The following is a 27,295-nucleotide window of genomic DNA, read 5'->3' as shown; positions in this document are numbered from 1 at the left end:
TATATTCAAGTGCAGAAAGCAGAAAGAATTTCCACCCAGGGGCCTAGGTCTTCTGTGGCCCTGACCAGACTTAGAGTTTGGCCTCAGGCAGGATAAGCTCACCTGGAGCAGGTGGAGCAGCTGCCAACCTCACCCACTCAAGGAAGCAGGGATGACCAGTTTCCAACAGCCTGAGTGGCTGCCACCTGATGGCTGATGGAGCAGAAGCCTGAGGAAAAGCAGATGGCACTGGGGCCCTACCTCTATGGTAGAACTGATGTACCATGAGCGGCAGTGAGTGAGGTTTGTGGCTGGTCCACTGGCTCCTGGCACACCCTTGCAGAGGTGGCTGGTTGCTCTTTGAGCCAGCTTGGCCTTGTGTGGCATGCACAAGCCTCAGTGCAACAATTGTCTTACAAATGGAGCCGTATAGTGGAGAGGAGTAGCAGGCTCAGGAGCAGGGTGTGCACTGCTTTTAGGGTTCCAGTCAATTCCTCAGGGCTCAGATGGCACTGCGGGCTTCTTGGTTGCAAATAGGGAGACCACATGACGTCTTGAGGAGGACTTTATGTTCAAGTGCAGAAAGCAGCCAGGATTTCCACCCAAGGGACTCGGCCTTCTGTGGCCCTAGCCAGACTTAGAATTTGGCCCCAGGCAGGACAAGCTCTCTCAGAGCAGCACTTTGGTACCTGCAGTCTGTGCATGCCAGGCAAGGCCAAGCTGGCTCAAAGGGCCACCAGCCATCTCTGCAAGGGTGCACCCGGAACAGGTGGAGCAGCCATCAACCTCACCCACTCAAGGAAGCAGGGATGGCCGGATTCCAACAGCCTGAGTGACTGCCACCTGACGGCTGATGGAGCAGAGACCTGAGGAAAAGCAGATGGCACTGAGGCCTTACCCCTGGGGTAGAAGAAATGATGTACCCTGACTGCCAGTGAGATTGGTGGCTGGTCCATGGGCTCCTGGCACACCCTTGCAGAGGTGGTTGGTTGCTCCGTGAGCCAGCTTGGCCTTGTCCTGCATGCACAAGCCTCATTGTGACAATTGTCTTATAAATGGAGCCATATAGAGGAAATGAGCGGCAGGCTCAGGAGCACGGTGTGCCCTGCCTTTAGGGCTCCACTCAATTCCTCAGGGCTCAGATGGCATTCTGGGCTTCTTTCCTGCCAAGGCTCAGATGACAGGCCATCTTGAGGAAGACTTTATGTTCAAGTGCAGAAAGCAGCCAGGATTTCCACCCAGGGGCCTAGGTCTTCTGTGGCCCTGGCAAGACTTAGAATTTGGCCCCAGGCAGGACCAGCTCACTCAGAGCAGCATGTTGATGCCTGGGGTCTGTGCATTCCAGGGAAAACCAAGCTGGCTCAAAGAGCAACCAGTCACTTCTGCAAGGGTGCACCTGGATCAGTTGCAGTAGCCACCTACCTCACCCACTCAAGGAAGTAAGGATGGCCAGGTTCCAACAGCCGGACTGTCTGCCACCTGATGGCTGATGGAGCTGAGGCCTGAGGAAAATCAGAAGACACTGGGGCCCTACCTCTAGGGTAGAGGAACTGATGTACCCGACCGGCAGTCAGTGGGGTTGGTGGCTGGTTCACCAGCTCCTGGCACACCCTTGGAGAAGTGGCTGGTTTCTCTTAGAGTCAGCTTGGCCTTGCCCCGCATGCACAAGCCTCAGTGCAATAACTGTGCTACAAATGGAGCCATATAGAGGAAATGAGCAGCAGGCTTAGGAGCAGGGTGTGCAGTGCCTTTGGGGCTCCAGTCCATGCCTCAGGGGTCGTATGGCACTGGGGGCTTCTGGTTTTAAAGAGGCAGACCACAGGCCTTCTTGAGAAGGACTTCATGTTCCAAAACAGAAAGCAGCCAGGATTACCACCCAGGGGACTCGGCCTTCAGTGGCCTTGACCAGACTTAGAATTTGGCCCAAGGCAGGACAAGCTCACTCAGAGGAGCATTTCAGTAGCTGGGGCCTCTGCATGCCAGGTGAGGCCAAGCTGGCTCAAAGAACAACCAGCCACCACTGCAATGGTGCACCTGGAACCGGTGGACCAGCCAGCAACCTCACCTACTGAAGGAAGCAGGGATGGCCAGATTCCAACAGCCTGAGTGGCTGCCACCCGATGACTGATGGAGCAGAGGCCCGAGGAAAAGCAGATGACACTGAGGCCTTGCCACTAGGGTAGAAGAAATTATGTACCTTGACCGGCAGCGAGTGAGGTTGGTGGCTGGTCCACGGGCTCCTGGCACACCCTTGCAGAGTTGGCTGGTTGCTCTTTGAGCCAGCTCGGTCTTGCCTGGCATGCACATACCTCAGTGCAACAATTGTGTTACAAATGGGGCCATATAGAGGAAAGGAGCAGCAGGCTCAGGAGCAGGGTGTGCGCTGCCTTTAGGGCTCCAGTCAATTCCCCAGGGCTCAGATGGCACTGCGGGCTTCTTTGTTGTCAAGAAGCAGACCACAGGCCGTCTGAAGGAGAACTTTCTATTCAAGTGAAGAAAGCAGCCAGGATTGCAATCCAGGGGTCTAGGCTTTCTGTGGCCCTTTCCAGACTTAGAATTTGGCCTCAGGCAGGACAACTCACTCAGAGCGGTACGTGGGTAGCTGGGGCCTGTGTATGACAGGCAAGGCCAAGCTGGTTCAAAGAACAGCCTGCCACCTTGGCAAGGGTGTGCGTGTAGCAGTTGGACCAGTCACCAACCTCACACAATGAAGGAAGCAGGGATGGTCAGGTTCCCAAAGCCTGAGTGCCTGCCACCTGATGGCTGCTGGAGCAGAGGCCTGAGGAAAGCAGATGGCACTGAAGCCCTACCTCTAGGATAGAAGAAATGATGTATCCTGAACGGCAATGAGTGAGGTTGGTGTGCTGGTCCACCGGCTCCTGGCACACCCTTGCAGATTTGGCTCATTGCTCTTTGATCCAGCTTGGCCTTGCCAGGTATGCACAAGCCTCAGTGCAACAATTGTGCTGCAAATGGAGCCAGACAGAGGAAATGAGCAGCAGGCTCAGTGGCAGGGTGTGTACTTGCTTTAGGGCTCCAGTCCATGCCTCAGGGCTTGTATGGCACTGCGGGCTTCTTGGTTACCTCCACAAGCCATCTTGAGGAGGACTTTATGTTTTAAAATGCAATTCAAATGAGCATAAAACATTTACAGCCTAGGAAAAGGCTTATGGCATTAGAATCCTTATTTATATGATTATTTTGTGTTTTTTTGAGATATGGTCTTTGTCTCTCATCCAGGCAGAAGTGAAGTAATTTTGTCATAATTCACCACCGCCATGAACTCTGAGTCCAATCCATCCTTTTGCCTTGGTCTCCCAATTAGTTGGAGCTGCAAGCATAAGGCACCATGCCTGGCTAGTTTTTTAAATGTGGTTTTGTTGTTGTTGAGAGTATAGTATCATTATGTTGCTCTGGCTGGTCTCAAATTCCCAGCCTAATGTGATCTTTCTGCCACAGCCTCCTAAAGTGCTGGGATTACAGGCATGAGCCACCATGCCTAGCATAGAGTAGTACATTATTTTCAAAGTCTTATTCTAAGATCCATTTATTGACTTTGGCCTAAATAACTCAATATAATATCTCAGAAACTTCTTTTTGACAAATTTTGGGGCATGATGATGAGAGAAGGGGGTTCAAAACTTTCTAATAAGAGTTAACTTGGAGCCATTTAAGGAGGAACAAACACAAATTATCAGAAAAATAAAAGAAAGATCAAGTGCAGAAGTTCTGTGGCAAAGATGATAGTAAAGAATATATGATTGTGACTCATGGTGGCTTTTACTTTGTTCTTGAATTTCTGAGTAATTTAAGGGTTAACATTTAAAGAATGTATGTTATAGATAACATTTTATTGCAAGTAAATATATTTCAAATTTTGTTACTGGTTTTGTATGAGATTATTCTCAGCCTCCTTCATTATCAAGCTGTATTATTTTATTAATGTAGTTTGATGATCTTACAACACAGCTGGGAGCTGTATCTTCAAAATATGTCTATTTGACTAAATAAAATCAAGTTATTCAATGGGAGTTACTATCTATGAAAAAAGTACAACAGGAATATAAAAAATTTGAGGAGGATAAAAATATATTGGAAGAAGAAATATTAAATCTTAAGATGCTTATGGAAAGAACACACTGGTGAAGACAAATTGGTGACGTACAAAATTATAAATTGGATCTAGAAGAAAGCGCATTGCAGGCAATAGAAAAATGAATAGAAATCCCTTTACAGGTTAGTTTGTAAAATCAGGTAAGTTTATTTATAATGTGCTTCTATTTATTTCACTGCAAATTATATTTTGGAGATATATATATATTTCCTCTGCCTCTCTAATAGCAATTTGCCTTGTAGAATTCTAGCAATAAGGTGGCATCTGTTTTTACTTTCAAGTATTTAAATTTCCATCATTATAACAAAATTGATTTTTCAGAGTAATGATTCTCACTGTGGAGTCATTTGATTAATAAGACCCATTGGCATAAGATTACATCCTCTGACTACAAAAATCCTGGAAGAAAAACTAGGAAATATTCTTCTGAACATTGCACTTCGCAATGAATTTGTGGGTAAGTACTCAAAAGCAATTGCCAGAAAAATGAAAACTGACAAGTGGGATTTATTTAAACTAAATAGCTTCTTCTGCACAGCATGAGAAACTATCATGGGATTGAACAGACAGCCTACAGAATGGAAGAAAATATCCACACACTATGCACCTGTAATCCCAGCTACTCGGGGGGCTGAGGCAGGAGAATCATTGGAATCCGGGAGGCGGAGGTTGTAGTGAGCTGAGATCACGCCATTGCACTCCAGGTCGAGACTGCGTCTCAAAAATAAATAAATAAATAAATAAATAAATAAATAAATAAATAAATAAATAAAATAAAAACAAATAAATAAAAGCTAGAAGTTCTATGAAAACATTAATGCACATATAATCTTTTAAAAATGTTCATTGTTTCTCTAGAGAGTTCAATACCTATTCTAGCTTATTACAGTAACCTACAGTTTATATTATATCAACTATGGCATAAAAACCTTAAATTGTATATTTCTGTTTCTTCCCTCCTTTACACTATTTATGTCATGCACTATAGTCTCAAATATTATGAATTCCATGATGTGAAGTTACTCTTTTAAAAAAAAAAATTTAGACAATCCATGATCTTTAGAGCAATGTAAAATAATTGGGCTACATATCTTTATATCTTCCCTGGCACTCTTTATTTCTTTGAGTAGTTTCAACATTCATCTGCTTCCATATTCCTTTTGCCTCAAGAAATCGTTTTGACGTTTATTTTAGTGCAGACCTGTTAGCAAGCGACTCTTCCAGTGTTAATCTGAAAATGTCTTCATTTAATTGTTATTTTAGTTATATAGTTAATGGATATAAGATTGGGGACTGATTTTTTTTTAGTTATTTAAAAATTTTGTATCATTGGTTTGTGACTTGTAGAGTTGCTGACAAGCAGTTCACTGTAATGTTTGTTTTTGTTTATCTCTGTACACAATGTTCCTATTTTTCTGTAACTGAATTCAAGATTTATGCTAATCGTTGGTTTTCATCAGTTAGACTAGTGTGATTATTCTAGCATTCTTTAAATTTTTTATTAATCTTTCTTGGAGCTTTTTGAGGTTGCTTGGGGTCCTCAGTCATCTTTTTCCAATTTTTCTTCTCTCACACTCTGTTTTTAATCTCCTTCTGGAATTCCAATTAATTGTATTTTAGTTAATTTCGTATTGGCAGAGAATTCTTGGACTCACCGGAGTATTTTATTTGCTTGGTTCATTGGTTTATTTTGTTTTCCTCTTTCTTCCCTTTGTGCTGCCATTCAAATAATTTGTGTTGGCCTAGTATAAAATTAGCTGCTTCTTTCTTAACTCTGATGACCAGTCTGCTAATCAGCTTGCTGATGTAATTCTTCATCTCTGTTCTCAAGCTTTCACTTATTTCTAGCTTTTGCCTTTTACTGTTCCCATCTCTGCTGAAATTCCTCATTTTTCCATGCATGTCTTTTTTTTTTAACTAGATCCTTTAACATTTTGATCATTATTATTTTAAATTACTTGCATTTAGTTCCAACATCTGAATTATCTCTGAATTTGATTCTGTCGACTTTTTATCTTTTGAAAATATTATAACTCATAACTCAAATTTCTAACTTGCTTTTATGTGTCTCCCAATTTCTAAAAAATGCAAATCATCAGATATACAAAAACAGTAGCTCATGAGATAATTACTTATGTCAAGATTGTTTTATGTTTCTGTTTCATTTTGGTTTGTGTCATGCTATTAGTGTGGGCAGGAACAAAGGCTGGTTTTTGCTGTGGTGTCTGAAACATTCAGTGAACCATGTAACTTCAATTTCTCCAGCAGTAGGCTGCCATACCATGTGCCTTGTGTGGGGCCTTAGGCTCTGCAGGGCATATGCCAATGCTCCTGTTCCACAGTTACCTTCCGGTAGTCCTTACCACCTATGTCACAGAGAGGGTCTCTCTCCACTTTCTTGTTCCTCTCTAACTGTAGAACATAATTTCTTGTGTGTGTGTGACTATGCAGAAAATTCAGGTTGGGAGCAGAGGGATGATTCATGTTATTTTGGAGCCAGTTTCATCATCAGAGTCTCAGAGAAGGGATATTTTTAGCACTTCGCGACTCTTATTCCAGTGGGAGTCAAACTGTCCCTTATCTGTGTTGGTTTTTGAGGAAGAAATAATATCTTGCCTCCTCCCACCTCAGTGGTAGAAAACCTTTGATTTATATCATTGAAAGTTTTCAAACCCACCATAAGGGCTAACTCTTTTCTTTCTCCTTCCATAGGAACAATGTACCTTTGTCTGTGGTCACTGGATGGAGATTTTCCAACCCTTTACCACAGTAGCACGACTCTGCATTAGTGCAAAATCCTGGGCCCCAAAACAATCCTTGTTCCTCTCCTGATGGAGAAGTATTTTTCCTCCATCCATGCCCTAGAAGCAGTGATCCTTTGCCTGGTCTCAGGTGGGGTGGAGTAGGGTGTGAGAGGTTTCTTAACCTTCTCTGAAAGCTGATGTGTTTTGCTTCTTCTTATCTCCCAGAAACAGTAGACTTTTCCAGCTGCATCCATGTCATTCTTAGCAAACTATCACAAGAACAGAAAACCAAACACCTCATGTTCTCACTCATAGGTGGGAACTGAACAATAAGATCACTTGGACTCAGGAAGGGGAACATCACACACAGGGGCCTATCATGGGGAGGGGGGAGGGGGGAGGGATTGCATTGGGAGTTATACCTGATGTAAATGATGAGTTGATGGGTGCAGCACACCAACATGGCACAAGTATACATATGTAACAAACCTGCACGTTATGCACATGTACCCTACAACTTAAAGTATAATAATAATAAATAAATTAAAAAAAAAAAAAACCAGTAGACTTTTGCATGGCTTGTGGACCTAGATGCCTTTAAGCCACAGCAAATTAAACGTTTTGATTCTTAGGAGAGAAGCAAATGTTCATGTAGTCCATTTTTTTCTTATTTATTTTTTGCTGTGTTTTCTTATTTCAGTCATGATGAGTTGAATATGATCATGATTTTCCAGTTAAGCCGCTTGCATTTCTAAAATTTTATTAGTCCCCCTTTGACCTTTCAGCACGAAATCAAATGCAGATAATCATCACTTGTGTGAATAAAGTGTTTTTATTGAGAACAGAATTGTTCATATACACACGAATGTGGATATTATCTACTTAGCACAATATGTCATTGTTTCAAAATGTAAAATCTGCTTTAAGCTGAACAAAGAATGGTTCTTGAAACTATTTTCCCTTTGTGATCAATTAAAAAACCCAGTGCTTTCTATCTCATGGGTAGATTATTAAAATAATGACATACCTGATCTTCATTTTAGGTTCTCTCTCTTCGAGGTATTTCCTTCAAAACTACTTTGACTGATTAGTCTCTTTTGGATTACGTTATACTCTGTATTTTCTTCACAAGCTCATCAGGGTAAATCCTGCCTTTACATTTGTTATAAAAATTCTCTCTCTCTCTTTTTTTTTTCTTCAAATCTTATTTGAGCTGAAAGCTCTCCACCAAATGTCTCCTATGCCACAAAGCTTTATTTTACTGATCTCTCCTGTCCTCCTTGCTCAAGCTCATTTAGGAATTTTTTTAATGAAAATATTCAAGGAATACTTTTTTTAAAAAAGTATGAATATATAGTATTTTCAATTTGAACACAAAATACTGCTCTACTTGAAAACAAGTTTTAGAAACAATTAAATGTTTCTAGAAGGAGAATCAACAGTGTCATAAATATCATAATCCAATTTTCCTGTTTGTACTAAAACACACATTAGCAAATATTTACTGAGAAATTACTATCTGCCTTAAAGTATAATGTTTTTGATACACGTTATAAAAACTAGGTACTATTATTAGCAGTATTTTAAGAGTAAAAATATCGAGTCTTAGAGATGTTAAGCAATGTGCACAAAGAGCATAGGGAAAGTTGGAGTTCTGAAATTCTGACTATGCTGTATGTATGATAGGAGAATCAATTCTTGTCAAATGTAACTGTCAAGTCATTGTGCAGATTCAGAGGTCTCTGATTGCTAGGGTCAGTACACTTAAATTATGTCACAATTTAGTTAAATCTATTTCATTAAAGCAAAATTCCATGTATAATTTCACAAAGATTATTGGCACCAAAAACATTATTTTTCCTTCCTTCCTTTCTTTCTCCTTCCTTCCTTCCTTCTTTCCTTCCTTCCTTCCCTACTTCCTTCCTTCCCTCCTTCCTTCCTGCTTTCTTGCTTTCTTTCTCTTGTTCTTTTGTTCTCTTTCTCTTTCTTTCTTTGAGATAGGGTCTCAGTCTGTTGCCCAAGCTGGAGTGCAGTGACACAATCATGGTGCACTGCAGTCCCAGCTTCCCCAGGTTCACGTGATCCTCCCACCTCATCCTCCTGAGTATCTGGGACTAAAGGCAAGCCACCACACCTGGCTTTTTTTTTTTTTTTCAAGATTGGGTTTCACTGTACTGCCAAACCTGGTCTGCAACTCCTCAGCTCAAACAATCCACCTGCCTTTGCCTCCTAAAGTATTGGGATTCCAGATGTAAGCCACATGCCTGGCAAATAATGTTATTCGATAAGTTCAATTTAACTATTAGATTTTGGACAATGAGAGACAGAATTTTCTATATCATAATTCATCTTGTGTTCTTATTTGAAGTAATATATAAGGATTTCAGTTCCACTCAAATATATTTATTAGCAAATTAAATTTCTTTTTCAGGATTCCAAACTTTTGTTCAAGACATAAATGCTAAATGATGTCACTAATTTTAATTAGATTAACAGAAAGGTATTCTGGTGTTTAATAACAGTGACAGAATGGGCTATTGATTTTATTTTCTTTCTCTTTGTCTCTTTCCCCTTTTTAAAATATTTTACTTTTTAGGCTCTTTGGAATCCCAAAGATAGAGTTTTAAGAATTAAACAAAACACTCACAGAAACTGCCAACCCTAGGATGAAATATATTGTTACTGTGCTTTGGGATTAAAATAAGGAACTACAGTTTACAGAACTTTTATACTGATACACAGACACTAAAAAGGGAAAGGGTTTGGATGAGAAATTCTGCTATGCAATCAAGAATCTCAGCCACTCATTTCTGTAGGAGCTGCAGGAGCTCCCTGTAAAGGGAGGTTAGGGAGAGTGTAGCTTCAGAGTTTCTCCATTTTTCCCAGAGGTTCCCCCAAAAGGTCATGACACTTTAGAAGAATGCTTCACTTGTGAAAAACAAATATCAAAGTCTTCTTGTAAATTATATTTAAGGACAAATCTTCATTCCATGTTTAATTTATTTAGCATTTTATATGTGCAAATGTGTAAAATATCATCACCCAAATCTATATAACATGTTCTATTTCTATACTGTGATTGCAGGTTTATAATTCTGGAAAGATATACAGAACAAAAGATTTACGTTTTTAATCACTTTAAGTGCACGGTTTTGTGGCATTAAGTATATTTGCACTGTTGTGCAACAGTCACCACCATAGACCTCCAAAACTTGTCTTCTTCTCCAACTAAAACTCTGTACTCATTGAACACCAACTTCCTATTCCTCTCCCTCCCCCTCCCCGTAGCAATCACCATTCTACTTTCTGTCTCTACAAATTTCACGAAGTATCTCACAGAAATGGCATGATATAGAATGTTTGAATTTCTCGAACTGGCTTATTTCACTTGGCATATCTTCAAGTTTCATCTATTTCATAGCATGTTCAGAATATATTTTAAGGCCGAATATTATGACGTTGCCGTATATACCACATTTTTTTAACTACTCATCCATCAATATTCACATGGGCTGCTCCTTCCCTTTGATTATTGTGGATAATATTGCTCATGGACACACTGCACAAACATCTGTTTGGTCCCTGCGCTCATTTATTTTGGATATGGATTTGCATTTTAATACAAAGGAGAAATTATGCAGCTTTTTAAAAGTGTCCAAATGAAAAGGAGCACGGCATCAGTAAAATATTAGAAAGTAGATTATTGGAAAAAGTAGGGAGAGAATTGAACCAAAATTTAATAAGCAGTGTAAGAGAGTTTCAAGACGAGGGAAAAAATTGACAATATAAACAGAGAATTAAATAGTGAAAGGTCGATATTTAGAAAATTGTCACATGTACCCATATGTTGCCTGTGAGCTGACATTTACATTATTGTTTTATTCCAGGTTTCCAAAAGTAAGTGCAATGTGAGAGTTTCATGATGCTAAATAAACTGAAACGTGATACATATTTTGATGTATTGTCCTTGAGAGCAGGCTGGTGGTAATTAGTGCAATTTTAAATTATGATATGATAGTGGAGTCAATCTGCCAAACTAAAAAAAAGTATATATACAATGTGTATACGTTTCTCAAAACCCCGTTGTATCATACAATTAAATTATGATTTAAAGCTACCTGACAATTACTGGAGGAAAAAATGAAACATTTACATTAATATTACCATAATTTTGGTATTATTGCAAATATCAAAGCGTGTAGTACTCAGGGATAAACCTGCAAAAAAGAGAAACGTTTGAAAACTATGAAACTATAAAATATTGTTAAAATAAATAAGAGACCTCAATCAATGGAATGTATGAGTCATAAATCTCAATACTGTTAAATTGTCTTTTCTTCCCACATTGATCTATAAGAATTCCAATCAAATCACAGCTGTATTCCTTATTTTAGAAATTGAGAAGCTAAAATTCTGAAATGTATGTCGATGGGTAGAGGACCTATAAAGGCAAATTACTTTGAAAGGAAACAATTACTTTGAAACCAGGTGCTGTTGGAGAATTAACAGCACCTGGTTTCAAGACTTATCAAGTTACAGTACTTAAGACAATGTGGTACAAATATAGATATACACATGTATATCAGCTTTCAGCTAATTTTTAATAAAGTTCTTAGAGCATTCATGGACATAACATTTTCAACAAATGCTTCTGAAACAATTAGATATTCCAGTGTGTGTGTATGTGTGTGTGTAGCTCAGTACTTCACACCTGAGAGGTATGAGCGTGCATTACCAAGGGGAACTGAGAAGCTTTGAGAGTATTGGATATGCTCACTGATCCCTTCATGGGGATTGTTTAATGGGCACATGTATACATCAAATTCATCTCATTACGCTTTAAATATTGGTAGTGTATTTTATGTTCATGCGACATGAATAAAGCTGTAAATGTTATCAAAATATTACTTACTATGCTTCTATTCATTTTACTCTCTCTCCAGAGACCTTCAGATAGAAAATGCAGTTCAAAGATATTTCATAAAGGAAGAAAAGAAGTATGAAGACAGGTGAGAGATAGTACTCAGATTTTTTTTTTTCAGTGCAATCCTGGTCTTTTGTGACTAGCAATATTTTTATGTGCAGAAGTAGTAGAAAAGATAAATATTTTGTACAGTAGAGAAACGCATAATTTCTGTGCCATGGAAGCGATAACTCACAAAGATGACAGCTTCTGACTATGTTGGATACTATCTAGTATTGTAACTAACCAACGATCTCACCTTAACATTGGCTGTAAAGCTACTTTAATGTTCCTTGCAATGATTTGAACCTTTTACTGGAAACTTCATTGCTTACTGAGTTGAATAACACTGTTGATACGTGTTTATCTTATATTAGCACTAGAGTCATAATTTTACTTCTTAGAAAATTAAAATTCTTAGAAAATGAAATTATATATTTTTAATGTTTCAACTGTGATATCACTCCACATGCATCTTTAAATTCTTATTTGATAAAGGATGGCAAATACAGAAAGAATTCTTGTGATAATAGAGAACACAGAACTGTTGAACGGTGTTGAAGCTGAGCTGGAGAGAGTCACCAAAGCTGGCGCGGAAGCTGGCAAGGTCGGAGAGTTTCCTGCCTGGGCACAGCTTGAGCTCACCCCTGCGCCACCGCCAGTGGCAGAAACTGCAGACCCAGCTGGGCCCTGAGGCCTCCGCCCCATCCTCCCACCAGCCAGGAACTGTGCTGAGGTCGCAGATAGGCGACCCTGGAGGGGTGCGCCTGAGGGAAGGCGGCCCATGTTCCGGACAGCAGCAGGACACCAAGATCCAGGGACCCACCTCCCACCGCGGGAACCCCAAACCTTGCCTGGCGCCCCTTGCTTGCTCCGCCTGGCCTCCAGGGGCCGGTGTGTGTCCTGGTCATGAGGATGCAGAGCAGGTGCCCGGGAGTCCCCCTCCGCCATGGCCTACCGCTCTGCCAGCCATCACGCCTGGTTCACAGACCGCAGCGCAGCCTGGCTGCCTCTGATCCCGCCAGGCCGGGACCTGTCCTCCTTCTGGGCGACCAGCCGGGGGAATGCACACTGCCCGGTGGCCTGCACAGCCCCTGACCGCCCATCCCCTCTGGCGCCTCCGGCCCAGGCCAGGACCTTCCTATAGCACAGAACCCACCTGCCTTCCCGCCACAGAGCTGCTCCGCTTCTGCCACCCACAGGGAAAAACTCAGATCTCCAAACAAACAGAAAGCCGCGTGTGACTCCTCTGGTTGGATACTGCCAGTCCCCACATTTACTTCCAGGAGTTTTCTTGGCAGAAGGTGTCCGGCATTTGATGTTTCGCCAGCGATGAGGCTGAAAAGTGACAGCAATAGAGTAACACATCAGGCTTTCCGCAACAAAGATGACCTTCCCTTCTTCAAAACCCAGCAATCTCCAAGTTCCATAAAGGACTCAGGACAAGATGACTGAGCTGGAGTACTCGGCCCAGGAAATGCAGGCCCAGAGCGGGTCACCTCCTTAGGGCAGGCCCAGCCTTCTCCTGGCTGCCTGGGTGCCTTTCTCCTCACTCCCACCCAATGCAGGGGACCCCACAAACTCGGCTCTCGGGGCTCCCTGCACCTCCCTCCACAGGAGCCACCTCCTGCGCGCCAAGCTGGGGCCTTCTGGGGCGTCCTGGGCTGAGAGGGCAGGGTGCCAGCTCTGCACGCTGAGGAAGGAACACCGCCACACTGTCACACTGACACACCGCCACACGAAGACACTACCACACGGGCACACCACCACATGGCCACATGGACAGACACACAGACACATGGAGATATCACCATACGGACACACAGACACACCACCACACTGTCACATGTACAGACACACGGAGACATTACGACACGGACACACTGCCACACTGTCACATGAACGGACAGACAGACATACGGAGAAGTCACCACACAGGCACAGCACCAGACTGTCACACGGACACAGACACACGGAGACATCACCATAAGGACACACGACCACACTACCACAGGGACACACAGACACACAGACACATCACCACACTGTCACAGGGACACACCATCTCTCTCACACGAACACACAGACACACTGCCACATCGACACTGCCACACACACAGACACACCGCCACACTGTGACATGGACACACCTCCACACTGTCAGACACCACCACACAGACACTGCCACATGGACACAAGGACACACAGGCACATTGTCACATGGATACACAAACCTGGGAAGCCACATCTGAAGGAACTGCCAGGTGACTAGGGCCATAAGTCAATCAAAGTACACTTTCCCTGGCTTGCTTACAAGTCATTTAAACTGTGGTGGGATGGTATCTCATTGTAGTTTTAATTTGCATTTCTCTGATGATCAGTGATACTGAGCAACGTTTCTTATACCTGTTTGCCATTTGTAGGTCTCTTTTTGAGAAATATCTATTCAAATCTTTAACCCCCTGTTATAAACCAGGTTATTAGATTGTTTCTTAAAGAGTTGTTTGAACTTTTTATATATTCTGATTATTAATCCCTTGTCAGAAGAGTAGTTTGCAAATATTTTCTCCCATTCTGTGGATTGTCTCTTAATTTTGTTGATTGTATCATTTTCTGGGCAGAAGCTTTTTAACTTAGTGTGATCCATTTGTCCATTTGTGTTTTGGTTGCCTGTGCTTGTGGGTATTGCTCAAAATATTTTTGCCCAGACCAATGTTCTGGAGATTTTCCTCAAATTTTTTTGGTACTAGTTTTATTGTTGGAGTTTTAATCAACTTTGATTTTACTTTCATATATTATGAGAGATACTAGTCTGTTTTTACTCCTCTGCATATGAATATCCAGTTTTTTCAACACCATTTGCCACCAGTGTATGTTCTTGGCACCTTTGTCAAAAATGAGTCCACTGTAGCTATTAGATTTGCTACTGGGTTCTTTATTCTGTTCCATTGATCTATGGGTCTGTTTTTATGCCAGTACCATATTCTTTTGGTTACTATAATTCTGTAGTATAATATGAAGTCAGATAATAGAATTCCTACAGCTTTATTTATTTATTTATTTATTTATTTATTTATTTATTTATTATTGCTTAGGATAGTGTTATTTCTTATACTGAAAGCATTCTGTTATTTATTATTAGTCTACTTTTATAGTTTTACAATGCTATCCTCTTTTACAAAGCTATGATCAACTCAAGGTGTCCAGATCAGGGTTAATTGTAGCTATTTGAAAAAGTAGCAATATTCTGGCTGGGCATGGTGGCTTATGCCTGTAATCCCAGCTGTTTGGGAGGCCAAGGTGGGCAGATCACCTGAGGTCACGGGTTCAAGACCGGCCTGGCCAATGTGGTGAAACACTGTCTCTAATAAAAACACAAAAATTAGTTGAGGATGATGGCAGATGCCTGTAATCCCAGCTGCTCAGGAGGCTGAGGCAGGAAAATTGCTTGAACCCGGGAGGTGGAGGTTGCAGTGAGCCCAGAATGTGCCATTGCATTCCAGCCTGGGTAACCAAGACAGACTTCATCAAAAAACAAACAAACAAACAAAGGAGCAATATTCTGTGTAATTGTTGACAGCTTAATTCACTATTATGTGGATCAGAGAGCAGAGGATTCTGAATGCATGAACATATCTTTAACATTTCAATACATTACTCATAATTACTAATGAACTAAAGAGAAAGCAAGAAATTATGGTGATAGTTATATTGACCTGGAGAAGTGTAGACATAAAAGAACAGTAAGATGAGAAATGTGTTCACACGGTCTGTAAGAGCACACAAGAATAAAAATAGGGAAGAAAACATGAGAGTTTTCAACAGATTTCTGGTATGTAAGTCAATTTGTATCAGTTAATTTTTAAAAGGTTTATTTACATGCAATAAACTGCACATACTTCAATTGTACATTTTGATTATTCTGGGTATTTGTAGCTCTATAAAACCAACAACATATTCAAATAAAAAGCATATCCATTACCTTTACCACCAAAGTTTTCTTGTGTTTTTTCTACTCACTTTCTCTTGCCTATCCCCATCCCATCCACAGGCAACCACTGATCCACCTGCAGTCCCTGTGAGTTTTTATTTCCAAATACTTGAAATCATAGGGTGGGTATACTTTTTCATCACTCAGCATCACTATTTTGGAGATTTATTCATGTTGCTACATCTATCAATTGTTCTGTTCTTACTAGGGAGTATTATTTCATTATATACATATACCATAGTAAATTTTTCAGTCACAAATTCACCTGTCCATGGACATTTGGACTGTTTTCAGGTTTTGGCTGTTGCAAGTAAAGCTGCTATGAAGATTCATGTAAAATCCATTGAGTGGGCATATGCGTTAGGTTTTCATCTCCACTGGAAGTGGAATAGATAGATATATGGCTATCATGTCTGTAACACAAAAACACAAAGCCTGACAAAACCCATTTCTAAAGTGGAAACTCCACCAGAGAACCTTGACTCCAGCCTGGCTTTTGAGACTATCTCCTATGTCTGGTGCAATGACTGATCCTGGGGTAGCCACATGACCCAAAGAGGACCATGTTTAAACTTCTGAGTTTTCACCGAGATTAATATGCATTTGTTGAAAGAGAAGCCCCTTTGCCTCCTCTCCCAGCTGCAAATGCTTTCAGGGATCACATCATGCTGGAGCATGTGGTTACAGTGTTTCCTAAACTTTGCGGGGAAAAATTGTTCAAGTGGGTAAAAATGGAGTAAATACAAAGAGAAAAGCAGTCCAGAAGTATCAAATAAAAAAGAAACAGCCTCCATAAAATCATTTGAACTTATGATTAATTCAATAGTCATTAAAACCAGTTTAGTGTACAAAGAATCATCCCCTCCACCACCCTTTCTTCCTTCACCAGGTTTAAGGTACATTTTTTAACTTGCAAACAAAAGTTTTGTCATTGACTCAGACATTAAAATCCCTTGTCTCCAAGAGCAATCATTCAATTCTGTCCCTCTCATTGTTAGAATAATATGTTCACTTTATTCTGCATACACCTCTCCTTTGCCCTTGTTTGCCTATTCTATTAGAGTTATATTCAGACATGTATTTCATTTTATATCAAAGAAACTGTAGAGATGTTCTTAATCTTACAAAAAGTTCTGAGTAATTTTTTGCCTCATATTTGATTTTAAGCTACCCAAGAAGCATTATTTTCTCATTTAGTATTTTAACTTTTCTAACCTAGGACTTTTATAGTAGATATTATGTCTTTTTCTAAATGCCTTGCTTCAATTTACATTTTAAATGTAATTTTTAAAAAGTGTATGTTTTAAATATTTGCATCTTGCAGCTCAGGCCTAAATATCCCTTAATAACAAATATTGTCTTTTTTTCTGTATATTTTTCACATATTTCAGTTGTGAGGTATATTGCCACAATAAAAGTTTTTGTCAACATAACAGAACACATAGGCAAAATATTGTTTCCAAGTGATTGATGATGTGATGCTTTCAGTCTAGTGACAATCCCTTGAAGTAATCATCATCCCTATATCTAATGAAATACGAAATAAATATTTCACTTTGTTTCTAAAATTCAGCCAACAAACATATAGCCTGTCACATAGAGCCTGTAACACCAACATATAAAAATTAAAGCAGTTCCTTCTCCACTCCCACTGCTTCACTTGACTAGCCTTAAAATATAATAACAATAATAAAAAATAAAAGCAAAACGGTTCCTTAACTTATGTTTGAAATTTAGTGGATAGCCTATCATAAAAGCACTTATATGTATGGAGGGCCTCTGTAAAATATAGACTTTTAACAGAAAAGTAGACATATATGATAGTTAAATTAAAAACACAATTATATGTAGTACCATCACAAACGCACCAGGACTTGTTTTAGAATGCAAGATGTAATTGACTAAACCATTTAGGGCTAGACCTCTGAAACAAAAGGCATTCACACTTTGCGATTCTAGGGGGACAATATTATTCAAAATAGAAGCATGCAGAACCTTTACCTGATCATGATAAAAATCTTTCCTACTTGTTAATCCGCCGCAGCTTTTACAAGGTCAGCAAAAAGAGATTATCCCACAGTATAAGCTGATGGCCAAAATTATCCGCTTTACTTTAGGTAACATGATATCTATTAACTGTAAATTTATTCTGAAAGAAAACAGATACATTTTTCTCAGAAATGTCTTTAGATGAAGATCTGCCACAACTGTTTTGCTCTCTTTTTAAAATTTTGTTTTTATTGATAAATAAATATATATGGATACAATGTGGTACAATACATGTAAATATTGTGAAATGGACAAATTACGTTAAATAACATATCCTCCACCTCATATATTTATTACATTATGGTGAAACATTTGAGTTGTAGTATTTTAGCAGTTTTAAGATACGCACTTCATTATGAGTAACTGCTGTCACTTTGCTGTGCACCATATCACCAGAATGTATCTCTCCTTGCTGAAGCATTATCCCATTGAATAGTTCCCCTTTTCCCACCCCCCACTCCGCCCTGATCAGCCTGTGATAAACCGCCATTCTAATCCTAACTTCACCCCCGCCCTGCTCAGCCTCTGATAAAGCACCATTCTACTCCCAACTTACCTGCACCCCGGCCCTGCTTAGCCTCTGATAAACCACCATTCTACTCCCAACTTCCCCCCCCCGCCCCGCTCAGCCTCTGATAAACCACCATTCTACTCCCAACTTCCCCCTCCAAAGCCCTGCTCAGCCTCTGATAAACCATCATTCTACTCCCAACTTCCCCCCCACAAGCCCGGCTCAGCCTCTGATAAACCACCATTCTACTCCTAACATCTGTGAGTGCACATTTGTGGATTTCACATATAAGTGATATTATGAGATATTTGTCTTTCTGCGTCTAGCTTATTTTACTTCGTATAATATCCTCTAAATTCATCCATGTTTTTACAAATGACAGAATTTCATTCATGTATAAAGATAAGTAGGATTTTTGTATGCATCCTACATATACTTTTAACTTCCCACAGCTTTATTGAGATATTATTCATACTTTGTGTAATTCACTCATTTAAAGTACAAACTTCAAATTCTTTTAGTATATTAACTGGGTGGAGAAATAATCATCATAGTATAATTTTAGAACATTTTAATGTGCCTTAAAGAGACTTGCGCCCATTAGCAAACTTTCCCCATTTTCTCCAGCCTTTCCTAAAGCCCTCCTAGTCTAGGCGACCACTCGTCTACTTTCTGAATATGAATTTGCCTATTCTGGACATTTCACATAAATGGAATCATTATAACACATAGTCATTTTTTACTCACTTCTTTCACTTCACATATTTTTAATGTTCATCCATTCTGGAGCATGCATTAACACTTTTTTCCCTTTAATTGCTAAATAAGATTCTATTTTATGGATTCATTTGATTTATCCACTCCTCAGTTGATGAACATTTCTGTTGTTTTCTACTTTTTGTTGCTATAAACATTTGTGTACTACTGTGTGTAGCATTTGTTTTGTTTTCTTTTTGGTAAATACACAGGAGTGGAATTGCTGCGTCATGTGCTAAGTCTATGTGTAACATTTTGAAGAACTGCCAGACTGTTTTACATTTTGAAATCTCACCAGTGGTGTAGAAGGGTTCCAATTTTTCCACCTATTTTTATCCATTCTTCAGTTGATAAGCACTTAGGTTGTTTCTAATTCATGGCTATTATGAATAATGCTGCAATGAACATGAAATTGCAGATGTCTCTTTTTGACATCCTGATTGAAATTCCTTTGGACATATATCCAGAAGTGGGATTGATGGATCATAGGGTAAATATATTTATAATTTCTTGAGGAAGCTTCATACTGTTTTCCAAGATGGTTGTACTAATTTCCATTCCGACCAGCAGCGTACAGGGTTTCTTTTTCTCTACGTCCTCATCAACACTTATCTTCCATCTCTTTTTATGATAGCCCTAGTAAAATGTGTGAGGTGATATCTCAGTGTGGCTTTGATTTGCATTTCTCTGATAATTAGGAATGTTTGTGATTTTTTCATGTACCTGTTAGCTTTTTTGTATGCCTTAGGAAATGTCTATTCAGGTTCTTTGCTTATTTTTTTTAATAAGCATAATTTTTTTCTTATTTTTGAGTAGGTTGAGTTACTTATATATTATTATATGAGCCCCCTTATCTGATGTAGTCTTCTTCTCTATCTCCTTGTGGTAGTTTTATATTTCAATTTTTAATTTTGATTTGATGCTTGTATAAAGAGAAAAATAAAAGTCAAATTTTATTCTTCTGTATGTGGATAGTCAGTTTTTTCTACACCATTTATTGAAAATAATTTTCTTTCTTCTTTGTGTATTTTTTAGTTATTTTATCAAAAAACCGATTGACCACAGACATGTGGATTTATTTATGGGTTCTATATCCCTTTTCACTGTTCTACGTGTCTCTTTTTATGCCACTGCTATGCTGTTTCAATTACTACAGCTTGGTCATATAGTTTGTAATTGGGTCGTCTGATGCCTCCAGCTTTATTCTTTTTGTTCAAGATTGCTTTGGTTAGTTGGGGTCTTTTGTGGTTCCATACAAATTTCAGGAGTAATTTTTCTATTTCTGTGAAGAATGACATTGGAATTTCATAGTGCTTACATTTAATCTGTAGATTGCTTTGGGTAGCATTGACACTTTTAAAATACTAATTTTTGAATTCATCAATAAAGGATGTCTCTCCATTTATTTATGCTATTTTAATTTTGTCATCAATGTGCTATAGTTTTCAGTGTGCAAATCTTTCACGTTCTTGATTAAATTTACTCCTGTCTTTTATATATTTATATATCTGTCTTGATTCTATTATAAATGAAATTGCCTTATCAATTTATTTTTCAGGTTATAGTTTGTCATTATTGTGTAGAAACAATAATGGTATTTGCATATTGATTTTGTAACTATTAACTTCATTGAATTTCTTTATCGGCTTTAACCATTTATTTTGGTGGAGTCTTTAAGATGTTCTCTATCTTAAGATTATATTTTCAGAAAACAGAAACAATCTTACCTCTTCCTTCCCTATATGCATTTATTTTATTTCTTTGTCTTGTGTAATTGTTCTGGCTAGGCAATTACACATAATGTTTTCAGCATTTGTAATTTTACATCAAATCCATTCATTGTAACACATTGATTGCTACTTTTCAACTTGTAAACCTGGACATTTATCACTACTCTTCCCCCAGTACAGGAGTCCATGACGTGGTGTGAGCCCTACTGGGCCACAGTCCAGGGCAGGCTGGGTGGAAGTTCTCTCCTGCAAGAGTCCGCGGTCCGTGGCTCTGTGGAGGAAGAGTTCTCCAGTGCCTTAGTCCAGGGTGAGGCAGGGGTGGGGCTCCTTCAGTAGCTCAGTCCAGTGCGCTGCCCTGCAAGGGTCTTCCTGTGCAGGAGTACACAATGTGGCCGGAGTCCTACTGTGCCTTAGTCCAGGACGCCGGGTGCTGGGTCCTCCGGTGCCCTTGTCCCGGGCGCGGGGAGCTGGGTTCTCTGATGCCATAGTCCAGGGCGCGGTGGAACAGGAGTCCTGTGGTGCAGTAGTCCAGGGCGCACTGGACTGTGGATCCTCAGGTGCCACAGTGCAGAGCGCCACAGGGCGGAATTCCTGCCTTACTATATCCAGGGTGCAGTCGGGCGGGGGTTCTCTTGTACAGGAGTCCAGGACGGGACTGTGAAGGAGCGGGAGTCCTCCGTGTAGGAGTCCTGGGGTGCTGGAGTCCAGAGCGCAGTGAGGCTGGGTACTCTCGTGCCATAGAGTAGGGCTTGGTGGGACAGGGATCCTGCCCTGAGATAGTCCAGTGCTTGAGTCCACAGTAATGCAATGGCCTTCCAATACTGGAGTTTACGGCGTGGTGGGGTCGGGGTCATTGCCTGACTTAGTTCAGGGCATACCAGGGCGGGGGTCCACAGTTGCCACAGTGAGGACCTCCGAGGAGTGTGGTTCCTGCCTTGCTGTAGTCGGGGGAGCAGGGGGCAGGAGTCCTCTCTTGTCAGAGTCTCTGGCACGGTGGGGCTGGGGGTTTTCCTATGCGATAGCCCTCGGGGCGGTGAGGCTGGGTCCTCCCGTGCCTTTGTCCAGGGCGCAGGGGGGCGACGGTCTTCGGTGGTGCAGTCCGTGGAGCGACGGGATTGGGGTCCTCCAGTGCTGTATTCCGGGCGTGGCGGAGTGGGGGACCTGTCCTGAGGTGGTGCAGGGCATGCGCGAGTGGCGGTCCTCCTGTGCCATAGTCCGAGGTGCGGAGGGGCGGGGGTCACCTCGTCCTATAGTTGGCCACACACGAGGCCCCAGTCCTGCTGTGCCTCAGTCCAGTGCGCCGGGGGACGGCTGTCCTGCTGTGCTGTAGGGCAGGACGCAGTGGAGCAGGGGTAGTCCAGAGAGCGCCCTGGCAGGGGGTCCTCCAGTGCTGGAATACAGCCCATGATGGGTCAGGGATGTTACTGTGCCGGAGTCGGTTTGCAGGGTCCTCCCCTGCCATAGTCTAGGGGGAGACAGGACAGGGTTTTCTAGTGTAGGTGTCCAGGGTGCGGGGGGACAGGAGTCCTCTGGTGCAGGAGTCCAGGACGTAGCCGAGTGGGAGTCCACCAATGCCAGAGTCCAGGGCTCTGCGAGGCCAGATTTCCCATGCCAGAGTGTAGGAGGCGTTCAGGCGAGGGTCTTGGCGTGCCGTAGTCCAGGGTGCGGTGGGGCAGGAGTGGTCCATATCTCCGTGGCGGGGATCCCTCTGTGCTGGAGTCCAGTGCTCAGCGAATTGGGGGTCCTTCCGAGCTGTAATCCAGGGCACGGCAAGGTATGGGTCCTCTGGTGCCCTAGTACAGGGGGTGTCGGGTCTTCCTGGGTCTTGGTCTAGGGCCCGGCAGGACTGGGGTCCTGGAGTCCACGAGGTAGCCCAAGTTGCCACAGGACCAGGTCCTCTGGAAACACAGTCCAGCGCCCTGAGGGGCAGGAGTAGTTCAGGACGAGCCAGGGCCAGAGTCCTCCAGAGCCAGAGTCCAGGGTGTGGAGGGGCGGGGGTTCTGCAGTGGCACAGTCCAGGACACCGCGGGGCAGGGCGGGGCAGGGCGGGGATCCTCCGGTGCCTTAGTCCAGGGCGGAGAGGTCCTTCAGCAGCATAACCTAGCTGTTGGCATTGCAGGGGTCCATGGAGCCACCGGTCGGGTTCCTCCCGTGTTTTAGCCTAGGGCTGGGAGAGGACAGGGTCCTCCTTTGCCCTAGTCCACGGCATTGTGAGGCCCGGCTCCTGAACACTTACTGTCTGTGCCACTACCGCGGCGGGGGAAAACTACACCATCTCAGGCAAGCCTAACAGAGCAGCTGTCCTTAAAAGATTCCCAGTTGAGCGTGGCTTGGAGCAGGCCTGAGAAGTGTGCCCTTAGATGGCTTCAAGGGCTCTGAGCAGTGTTTAAGGAATCCAGCTGACCTCAGTTACTCCAAGCCCTTTTCCACTCAGCAGAACTCGCCAGGGCGTCCCCCATCTGCGGAGCCCTTTCATCATCCCAGATCCCCACAGGGTGGACTCCCTCTCATCCTCACGATCTCAGCTCAGGCCTCATTCATCACCCCATTCCTGGCTCCAGGCCTGGCCCAGAAGAAATGGGTCAGATTAAGAGCTCAATGTGTTTCCATGGTCACTTTTCTTCAGCCCTCCTTTCTTTGTGCCAACATCATTGGGTTTCCAGTTAAAGTTTTCAGCAGCTGCATGCAGCTCCATTTTTCTTACCAGGAAAGAGACTGTGCTTGAGTCCGCAGTAAGGCAATGTTCCTCCAATGCTGGGGGACTCCAGAAGTCTTCCTGAAAACAAAGGCACAATGCTTGTGACCAGAGAACTCCCAGTCCTCTCCCTGCATAGGAAAACTGGACTTCTCCGGAAGGCTCTAGTTCCTGGCAAATCTCTAGGGCCACTTAATTGCGCTGTCCCCCACCTTTGCTTCTGGTTCTGAAGGGACTGAAGTTGGGAATCCTTTCTAAGTCTCTACACACGGAGCCCTTCTTTTGTGGGAATGTTTTGCCATACACTAGGATTCTCATTTACCTTTCAGGGCTTTCAAGAATCCTGATGTGCTTTGGCTTCTGTTCCTGGAAGGGAGGCCAATGAACTGCTCAGCAGCTGAAGTTCAAATATTCATCACTGTTATTAAACCTTTATATAGCATGTTCTTTCTTTCTGGCAGGCTCGTGGTTTGCTTGTATGTAGATGGGCTTGTATGTAGATGGAGTGGTCTGCGTCCTCATTAGGTGACACCCTCAGTCTTTCATGCTGAGATTGGCCATTTTATTTGTAACTCACTGTACAATCCATTTGCTCTTCCAGTGTCCCTTAGAAGGATGCAGAGTGTTCTGTAGAATGCCATAGAGACCTGCGCTTAGGGAAAATATTTGACCAAAAGTTCGCCAACTCACATGAGTATCTCCCCACAACTTGTACTGGGCTAGTCTCTGGGTAATGAATTTCATGGTAAATGAAACCGTGCCTGAGCAGATGTTACAAACACCCTCCCCTGAGAGACTCCAGGGCTGCTTTATTCAAGCAAAACAGTGTGCTCTAATAAGCTCAGAACTGAGAGAAACAAGTTTTCTTTCCATCTTTCTTAAAAACTCCCTTTGTGACTTTAGACATAATAATAATACTGCCTGGGTAGTGAACACCTCTGTGCCAAAAAGTATGATGATCGTTGCCTGAGCTGTAATTCTCACCATAGTCCTGCAGGAGAGCTGCTATTACTGCTTATTACACAGATGGGCAGCCTGAGGCTCAGATGGAGTTAAGTGGCTTAATTGGTAGCAATAGAGACAGGATTTGACCCCAGGGCTGCCTGATCACCAAACAAAATTGTATTCAACATGATGCACTTAACACTTCTGGCCCTCCCTTGAAGATGGTGGCTTGTCTCTCTTTCTGTAGGCAAATGTCATGTCAAGCAATATTAAACAATTACAGGTAATGTCCCTATCTGCTTCTACACTGCCTTTGAAATATTATTTTAGATCTGCCAAAATAAAATGCAAACTCATTAACAAGAAAGGAGGTTGCACGCATCGCTGCCTTCCTGAGTAGTCTATTCACTCAAAGACTAAAGGATGACCAGCCTCCAGCTGGGATATTCAAAGACACAGTCACCCTGCCATGCAGCCTGAGGCTGGTGAACGTCCAATCCCCTTTTTAAGAAGCTTTTGGAATGAGCTCTTCAAACGTACAACCACAAAGGAAAGGCACAGCCGGTGTAAGTGAGGCTGATAAGATGGGCATTCTGTCTGCTTCAAGGTTAGAATCCAACCTGTCTATCAAATGTGGTTATCTGACCTTCACAATGCTGTAGTCCAGCTAAGGCCTGCAAATTTTCCTCCACCATTTACTATGGATGAAATAATAATGTGCTGTGGGGAATCCAGTTACACACACACATGCATGCACACACACTGCTCCTGCTGTCTCAGAGCTTCTAGGCTGGCAAGGAGGAGGTGCAAACACTAGTAGGTAAGTCCACTACCAGTACGAAGCTATCATCTAGTTATCAACTAGATCCAACAAGGTAGAACACAGTATGATAGAAGCAAACAAGGTGGAGATGAGATCTGACTCCCTTTCCCTTATGAAACTGATGATGGAATAGTGTATGAAAGACTTGCCTGAATGAATCTCATATTTTCCAGTGTTTTCTATCCCCGTGATTGGAACTTTTATTCATCTATATCATTATCCAAAAGGAAAAAACAGGAGATTTTCCTAAGACCATTCTCTGTCTTATCCCTCATATCCCCAAACATCACCAAGCCCTGCCCACTTTTACCTCCTCGGTTTCTCTCCAGTTGCTCTGTTTTCTCCATATGCACTAGCGATACCTTGGCTACATGAAGACCACCAGCAGCAGCTGGGGCAACCAGCACCCTGTGGACCTGCATAGGGTGCACAGAATATGTCCAAATGATAGAATAATCCAAATCTCTTTGCTTGTGGCATGCTGTGGCTATCTGAGAAAAAAACTGGCTTTTATAGGAAGGAGAAAGGAGAATGCTTCTTGAGGGGAAGAAACCAACAGGAATGTGCCTCAGGGAAAACTCTCCAGAGGGGAGTGAGTTGTAAAGAGTATTTTGGTAGTTTGCATGTTTCTTGGGTTCCTTTGGCCTGTAGAGCTACCATTTATTCATTTGACAAATATTTGGGTGGTCGACTCCAGGGTTCAATAGTGAGCAATATGCACAGAATTTCTTCCCTAGTGGAACTTTTAGTCCAACAGAAAGAGGTGATGTTATTCACGGAATTATGTAATAAGGGGAAGTGCAGCAGACCCAGGTGTGCTGCAAGAGCCTGGGAAGATGGACCGACCCCAAGAGGGAGGCAGGAAAGGCTGGCCCCAGGAAGGAAGCAGCACTTGAGCTAAAATCAGGGAGAAAACTAGGGAAAGACACAGCATTCAGGAGGAAGTAGAAGCTGGCCCATGAGGATGGTGGTGTGGAGAGGTGCACCAATACCCAGGTCCTTGGATTTATTGTTGAGCTGCTGAACTAAGCAATGTTGGCTCTTGCCCAACCTCTGCACTTCTTGTTTTGCAAGATTATACATTTTTTTATTTAAAAGCTAGTATGAGTTGGGATCTGTTGCTTTTCTAAGGCCCCGTCCTGTGAGGTAGACAGGGGGCCTCATGGTACTCTGTGGAAGCTAAAGATGGAGAAGAGTTTTGGAATGCCTGCAGAAGAGAACCTTTAATGGATCATTTAAGAAGAGGGTGCTACCCCTAGACTGCCCAGATTCGCTTCCCAGCTTTGTGACCTTGGACTCTCTGTGTCTGTTTTCCAATCTGAAAAATGGAATAATGATAGTATCTGCCTCTGCCTGCAAGACCCTGACCTATCAGACCAACTACCTTTTCACTTGGAACTCTCCTCCTACACCGCACACCAACCAGACCGCTCATTAACACTTTACATTGGTCTGTTTTCCTTTTTGAGATTTCGCTCAAGACATTTCCCTCGTCAAAATTAACTTGGTCCATCTCCCCCTATTGGAATTCAACCCATTCTCCAGAAATCAGTTCAAATTGTATCACCAGAAAGCCTCTCTCAATTACCTCCACCCTCTTTCATTCTTTGGGCCATTTCTGCCATGATTTCTTATGTTTTCCTTTTTTGCTACATATTGGCATCGGTACATATGATCTCCACTTCCACTCAAATGTGAAGTTATTGCGGACAATCCTTATGGGTATAGTCCTATCCCAAGAGTCCTGGGCAGAGGGTCTCCCTCTTTCACCCAGGCTGGAGTGCAGTGGTGCAACCAGAGCTTACTGCAGCTTCAACCTCCTGGGCTCAAATGATCCTCTCACCTTAGCCTTTCCAGTAGCTAGTACTAAAAGGCAGGCACCCCCATGCTTGGCTAATTTTTGTATTTTTCATAGAGATGGGGTTTCACCATGTTGCCTTGCTTGGTCTCAAGCAATCCACCTGCCTCAGCCTCTCCACAACCTGGAATGACAGC

General features: G+C 42.2%; 1 long non-coding RNA gene and 1 pseudogene across 1 annotated transcript; one reads left to right on the top strand and one right to left on the bottom strand.

The window, feature by feature from the left end:
* The first annotated feature begins 3,022 nt into the window (after positions 1 to 3,022).
* LOC139358549 (uncharacterized) lies at positions 3,023 to 15,781 on the top strand. The gene is made up of 4 exons (XR_011613696.1): positions 3,023 to 4,215; positions 4,415 to 4,550; positions 11,781 to 11,846; positions 12,299 to 15,781. It is a non-coding gene; the product is annotated as an uncharacterized lncRNA (long non-coding RNA).
* A 6,303-nt stretch (positions 15,782 to 22,084) lies between these two features.
* LOC139358364 (uncharacterized) lies at positions 22,085 to 26,813 on the bottom strand (annotated as a pseudogene).
* Between the last annotated feature and the right edge of the window lie 482 nt (positions 26,814 to 27,295).

The sequence above is a fragment of the Macaca nemestrina genome, chromosome 15, assembly GCF_043159975.1.
Source record: "Macaca nemestrina isolate mMacNem1 chromosome 15, mMacNem.hap1, whole genome shotgun sequence".
Taxonomy (NCBI): Eukaryota; Metazoa; Chordata; class Mammalia; order Primates; family Cercopithecidae; genus Macaca; species Macaca nemestrina.
The sequence above is the reverse complement of the archived record's forward strand: the minus strand, read 5'-3'. Positions and strand labels throughout refer to the sequence as shown.